This window comes from Dreissena polymorpha, chromosome 4, assembly GCF_020536995.1.
Source record: "Dreissena polymorpha isolate Duluth1 chromosome 4, UMN_Dpol_1.0, whole genome shotgun sequence".
NCBI classification, from domain to species: domain Eukaryota; kingdom Metazoa; phylum Mollusca; class Bivalvia; order Myida; family Dreissenidae; genus Dreissena; species Dreissena polymorpha.
Window position 1 is genome coordinate 10,182,901 of NC_068358.1, and position 7,511 is coordinate 10,190,411.

Consider the following 7,511-nt stretch of genomic DNA (forward strand, 5'->3'; position numbering starts at 1 on the left):
TGATGGCACTGTTCATCAACGTTGATTGTAGTAAATCCTAAACACGTCAATAGCAAAATACATTTACAAGTCTCAATATTTTAGTGATTGGTATATCGAACGCTTACCAACGAATATTGACAACCATTTTACCGATGAAAATAACCGCTTGTCCGTAAGTTATATATTTTGCAACAATGATCTATTAATGATTCAGAACATTGAAATGTATAAAATGCAAAACGAATAGATTGTTTCAATCTAACTGCGATTCGAACTCAAGCTTACTAAAATCTCACACTTCAATGAGAAATTAACTATACTTCAGTTCCATTATCGACAGTCCTCGTGTATATAACGGTACTCCATGAACATTCCATAACGATTTTACCACAATTATTGACATTCCCGGGTCCGCCTAAAATGTCCCCGCGATAACTTTTAAAAAACACTCCGCCTAAACTTGATTTTCGGTAAGGAGAGACTTCCTTGAAACTAAAAATACCATAAAAGCGGAAAGTGTCGTCCCTGATTAGCCTGTGCGGACTGCACAGGCTAATCTGGGACGACACTTTACGCACATGCATTATGCCCAGTTTTGCAGAACACGACTCAAATGTATTCCGTTTACATTTCTTACCTGGTTCTTTTGATTGAGCCTTGACTCCCAGTCTATAAAGTTTTCTTATCAAGCTAACATTTCCTCTTCTTGCCGCTAAATGGATAGCATTGTCACCTCGCTATAATATATATAAGCCATTTTGTTGTATTTCTCGTGTAGTGTAATTATTATTTAAAACATTTGAACACGTGTGTTTTATTATACAATACAGCTACATAAGAAGTTGATGTCCAACTGTACATGCATATTTATTAACCAACGGCAATATATTTAGAAAATACAATGTGGCAGAGCTGAGCCGGACGTCTATAATTGACGCTCGGATAATGTAACGTCCCGACACGGCTTGAGCCGATTATTGACTGTTTGCCTTCTCTGTCGTGTGGTACCGTTTATATTACACACATCCTTATCTGTTTTTCGCACTAACATTTTTCTTTTACAAACCTGCTTTCCGTACCTTTATCTTCATTCAAGATGAAATAGCAATTCATGACGTATCTCTTGTGAAGTAAGTGATGTGACAAGACACACCTGTTTAATTTGGACTCTCTGGACATGCGGACAATAGTTACCATGTGTTTTATTAAACAGCACATAAATATTCAGCGAACGAATTCCTGAACATTTAAATATTGTTTGTTTTAAGGTATTATTCGAAAAATCAATAAAAATAGTTATTTTTGTGTTTTGTTTTTAAATGGTAAGCAATCTATAATATTTACCATTTTAATGTTTTCCCCAAAATAGACTCTCTTTAATTAAAATTCAGATTCATTAATGGAAAGACGGAATATGAAATTGCATATCGTTGTATTTTTATCGTTATAAGTGTTGTATTAAAGCTTTCATAGAACTTAGTGTGTCTCATAGTATAATTTATTCCATGGCTCCTTTTAAAGCTCAAATAGTGTCAGCGATCTAATCTACAGTGTCAGTTTTAATCGATATTTTCAATGTTTCCATTTATGTTCTATACCTCACTTTTTAGCTTTATATCTCTTTATAGAGTATAGACTTTCGGCCCATGTTAGGCCTTTGTTATTTTATTAATACAAAACATGGAAACAAAACTGCACTCCGCTTTTTTAAAATATTTATTTAAGGTTAAGACTATCGAACGAATATATTAACAAATCCCCCACCAGTTGTCTAATTGAATTTGTTGGTTACGAAAAATTGGAGAGAAAATCCACCCGTTGTTGGTTATTGTGTATGCATGGTATGGGAGCATTTTCTTATGTTTCTAAATCACATATCCCGGTCTTTCACCAGAATCCCACCGCATACAAAATTAAGAATTTCTCACCGTTTCTGCCTTGAAATCGATACCACCTGGGTCTACAGCAAGCAATTCTTTGATGGCTTCCTCATTACCGTCTAGAATATAGTCTAAAAGCTTTCGACCTCTTGTCTGCAAAATACGACGTAGATCAGTTGACTGGTTATTGCACGATTGGTATATCAGCCGCTATATTATTCAAATATGCCACAGAGTTATGAAGAGAACATCGCAAAAAAATATGCAATTAGTCAATATTATTAGTCAACTAAAAGACAAAAATACAAAAACAATTCTGATAGTTGTTTTTGTATTGAGCTTGAAAGGTATCATTAGTGCGGTCACATACGTGTGTGTTAAAAACAAGCTACCGGCATTCCGTACGACGGTATACATGTCAATATTTTACAGTAACGTGTTAAATGTTTAAGACGTAAAAGATAATTGTAACATAATAGTGCATGTAATAAAAACATGTATATATCGGCTCCCGTATAATTGTTCAAACTAAACAAGGCAAATAGCCAATGCTGATTTTGAAAAGAGATACCTTTGAGCACTTCGACAGGAATGCGATGATACAATGGCCCCCACTCGAGAGGTGTTAAAGTTCTAAAGATTGCTTTCAGAGCAAACGTTTAGTCTTAATGTATGTTTTTGTCACGTTATATACATAGTCCACATGACATGTGTATAAATGTGTTTTATGGATCTTAGCTTGCCTTTATGTGCATGTAAAAGTTTGCAAATTAATTACACTTAAGCTTACATAAATATATAAGTGTAGATATATTTTCGATATAACCATGACATTTACTTTACAATCATTCCTTTTCAAGTACATTATGCGTTTATGTTTAAGACAAGCTACGTCGTATAAAAATCGGTTCGCAACGTGCGGTCAGCGCCTACGTTGGGCCTATCTAAACCAGCTTGCCCATTTACGTGGCAGTATAATAGTGTTATTAGGTACTATCAGTTATATCTCCGGACCGAATGACTCAATCAGAGTACATGGATGCAAAGGCATATATAGCAACACGGTTTGTTCTGATATGTCATAAGGCCCATGGTCGCAAAACGCGGCTCAAATATTAACACAGTTTTAAAAGTCAGACGTGTAGAAGACCTATGCGCAATACGAATCTTTTTAAAACGACTAAAGGCCTTTCAATGCTTTTTTACTCAAAGTCGATACAACTGTATCTGCACACTAAGATACATATTAATATATTGAAGTAAATATGTTTTAAATATAAGTTTAATACATACGTGTTCATGAATTATCTTAAACTAAAAGGTATTTATTCAAATAAACGAAATTTACATTGATAATAAAAAGCATTATAGTTCGTTTTTGCTGAATTTATTTTCATTGAACTAGGCAAAATATACATCTAAAATAAATGGAATGTTTAAACTTAAAACTCACCTGTGGATCCATCGTTATCAAATTACGCAATTGAACGCGAATAAATTCCATATTCACTGCTTATTAAAGACACTGTTTTGATTGTAACCCACGTTCAAAACGATCCACGAAGCTTGAATCTGAATCTATTTGAAGAGTACCGACATGTTAATGGTTTTACAGGTATTAGAGTGCTATATTGCAGTTTATATCTGAAGACGAGGTAAACGGTACATAGAATATCGATTAGATATACAAGTCCACAAGCAATTTAAACGGCAAAGTGCAAATTCAAAATAAGATAAAATAGCTATAATTAAAGACTAGCTCTCCCAGTTGTGCAACATTACTTGATGTATATGGTTTTTTTTTCGGATTCATTGATTCAAGAAGTATGTCATCAAAGTAGATGCAAACATTTGCAAGGTTATGCTCTGATTTTGGTACAAAACGCACATGTCGAATGATATTCTGAATATGCCTTAATAATATTGACACCAAACATGAAGCTAAGAGGCACAATGTTAAGACAAGGAAACCAGCAAAATACAGCTACAAAAGCAGATAACAAAAATGCTCAGTTTTCTTTTAAAACAGGTTGGCATAAACTTAAAAGGGTGCAGTTGTGATATTTAGTAATCGGTATTTTGGGAACATCATCTTTTCAATGCAAGCCCCGGGTATGTAAATCTCACCGAACGCAGAATGTTTGTTTACAGGGAGTGATTAGTGAACCATTACCAATTGTTCATAAACATAACGAAATGCATATAATATGAGCAAACCCGCCAACAAGCCATGCAGAACGAAGGGGCAGAAATCAGTCACTATGCAGTAGGATATTCGTGCCGATATGTTAGCAACGTCGATAACTATATTATTACCAAAACTTTTGAAAAATGTCGATCTGATACTATCCAAGAACAATAAGTAATGTTAAATTCATTTGTACACCGCTATTTAAAGTGTAATAGAAAGGATTCGTGAACATGTATATATTTTGTTTTGTCGACTGTTCGAACATGGCTAAATTTGCCCAATAATTGCAATAAAAACATGTAAATTTCGTAGATCCAAATAGAGCTAAATAAAAAAAATGCATAAACTGAACAATTCACTTTAGTATTAAACATGTGCTATAATAATTTACGTGTATCTTGGTATCTTTTACGTGTATGATGGTATCATTTACGTGTTTTTTTGTTGCAACATTGCTTAACTTCATTTATAGGCCCTTATTTTTTATTAATTACGAGACAAGCCGGAATTAATGACGAGTGCTTTTAAAGACAGTGTTAATACCCCCTGTACGTTGATAATCCAAACTTAGTTGGATAATTTAAACTGAAGAAAAAAATGTCGGCCGATACTGAAACTGAAACTGAAAGGTAGGTGATTATTTTATCATTTCTGCTAATTTAGTAACTATAAGGACGTAATTGTTCTACATATGTGATAATGAAAGTCTGACACACACATGCGTTTTGCAGTGATTTAATAGTTTTCTAGTAAAAAACGATAACTTTGTCTTCGGAAAATGCTAATTTTCATGAAATGCAACCTATTTGTTGAATTATTTACACGTTAATTGACAAAAGAGCGAACGAAACTGTAACAGAGATATGCCAAATTATATCATGCATGTCCTTTTAATTTTTGCTTTTTACACCTAGTGTGTTTCTGTGTTAAAATCATGTGTTTGCAGGACGGGTATAAAAGTTTATGGATAAATCCAAACTGATATGAAACTTTCTGTGGATAATAACCAAACTCAAAATGGATAATGCACAAACTGCAATGTATTAAACATGTTTTCCAAAGACAGGTTGGATGTAACGAAAAACTCACACGATATGTGTAATGGAATATAAAAATACTTTCAACGAACACAAACTTTCATTTATTTGTTATTAGGAAAATCAATTTCAACGGGATTAGAATCAAAATAAGCATGCGAAATTTGCATTGCACGTACACAGAGATGCTATAACACGTGTTCCATGTCATTTTGGATAGCTTGAAAAGCATAGAAATTTAAAAATGCTCCTACTTATTATTAAATTACTTGTTCTTATTTTAGCCGCATTCAAACATTGTATTCAGTACTTGTTGTTTCATCTAAGGTAAGTGCTCTAATTTTTAATTGTTCTACGTAATGATTAGTTGTGTTATGGATTAGTATTTCTTTCAGGCATTTAAAGGGACTCTGTTCAATAATAACATCTGTAGTTTTCCATTATCTTCTGTTTTACCTGAAAAAGAAAACAAAATCATTTTTATGATGATTGTTTAACTTGGTGTTAAAATGCTTTTGTTGTCATAAATTAAAGAAATCTCGAAATATTTTACAAGAGTGTTCATTTTACATAGATCTTTACATAAAGACACCTGCAGTTTGGCCATTATCCATCGACTTCCTAATGTTAGTTTGGAATTATCCATCCACTAGTTAGGTCATTATCCAATTTGTATATTCTTGTCCCAAATAAATACGAATATATCGCGTTTTCGAGCATTTACGCCAATCAGTTTTTAACATACATATATGAAAGGTTAATACATAAGCCCAAGCATTAAAACATTAAAAACATTCGATTATAATTGTTTTTGGCCTAAAACTTTCGACAATTTCATTTACTTTTTCCAGATGTTCAAACCTTTCATTTTATTTCGAGGTAATTGTTTTTAATTGTTAGGGGTTTATTAGCGCATTTTATCCGGCAAATAACATTTTATCAAAAAGAAACGTTTATTACGTCACAACTTACTTTAAATTAACGTGTTCTTAGAAATAAATGACTGGAGTCTTTATTCATGTCGCCGTTTTTTCTTCAGTTTGAATTATCCTACTCAGTTTGGATTATCGACGTATAGAGGTTGGTTAATAAATAGTTCAAACAAAGGACAAATCGGACAAGTTTCTCCTTTAATCAAGATATCGTCGAACTTTTTAACAAATAATGTGTGCTTAAGATTTGAGCAATTGGAACTAAATCAAACAGGCCAGAAATATTTACTTTTACCGGCAGAATTAGAGGTTACGCGTTATCGTTCTGATACACTTACGATATGTTAGGTTCAATAATTGAAATTGCTATTAATGGTAACTGTGTATAGATTTTTATCATTTCGAATGAAAAGATCAAGTATAACCCCAAGGAATCTAAGTACCGTAATTATACTGAATCTGTATCAATAAGACTCTTATGATAATTGCTGCACATACATTAATGGTGAATGGACACCATGCAGTTTTTGTGTTTAATATCCTTGGAAGTGACCCGGCAAGGTCAATTCGTAGAGCGCTTTATAGGTAAAATGCGCTTGTTTAAGCGCGCTAGATTGGAATCAATATCAAATCACCGTTCCTATAAATTGTCATTTTACATGCGTTCACAGCCGTGATTATTTTTTAACGCATGCATATTTTAAAGGGACCGTCAACCACGAATGACGAAAAAAGATAAGTTCTTAAATACCGTATTTTTTACATTTATATTGATTAAAATATCACGACTGGTATATAACATTATTTGAAAAAAGTTGTTAAGTTTCATATTTTCAGTATATTCGGTAATAAATTTTACTGGGTACAGGTACCAGGTAACTACCAGTTAACTATAAATAACGCAAGTAGATTGATCGTTATCATCACGTGGTAAACCAAGGAATGCGAAATGTGCATGCGCAGTGAATTGTATATATTTTATATATAAAATGATCAATCTACTTGCGTTATTTATAGTGTATATATCGTTATGTCACCTATTATTACCAAATATACTGAAAATATGAACTTTTTTCAAATAATGTAATATACCAGTCGTGATATTTTAATCAATAGAAACTAATAATTGTAAAAAATACGGTGATTTTAGAACTTTTCTTTTTTCGTCATTTGTGGTTGACGGTCCCTTTAAATAATAAGCAATCCACGTGGTATCACTATGATAGCATTTTCATGGGATCTAAACAATCAAATGAAATGAACAAAAAATATAAGGCCATAGACATCGGAATAAAAACTTGAGTACTTAGGAACTAGGGACTTACACATGAAACTCTAAGCCATTCCGGCATTTTCTATGTTATTTGAACGTTTGCGGTTTCAACGCTTTACAATTGTCTTGGCTAACATTACGGTAGGCTTAAGAAGTAAGAAGGCGCGGAAAAGGCGTATTCAGATTTATTTCGTATGCTTTCCTGTATTTCGTCAC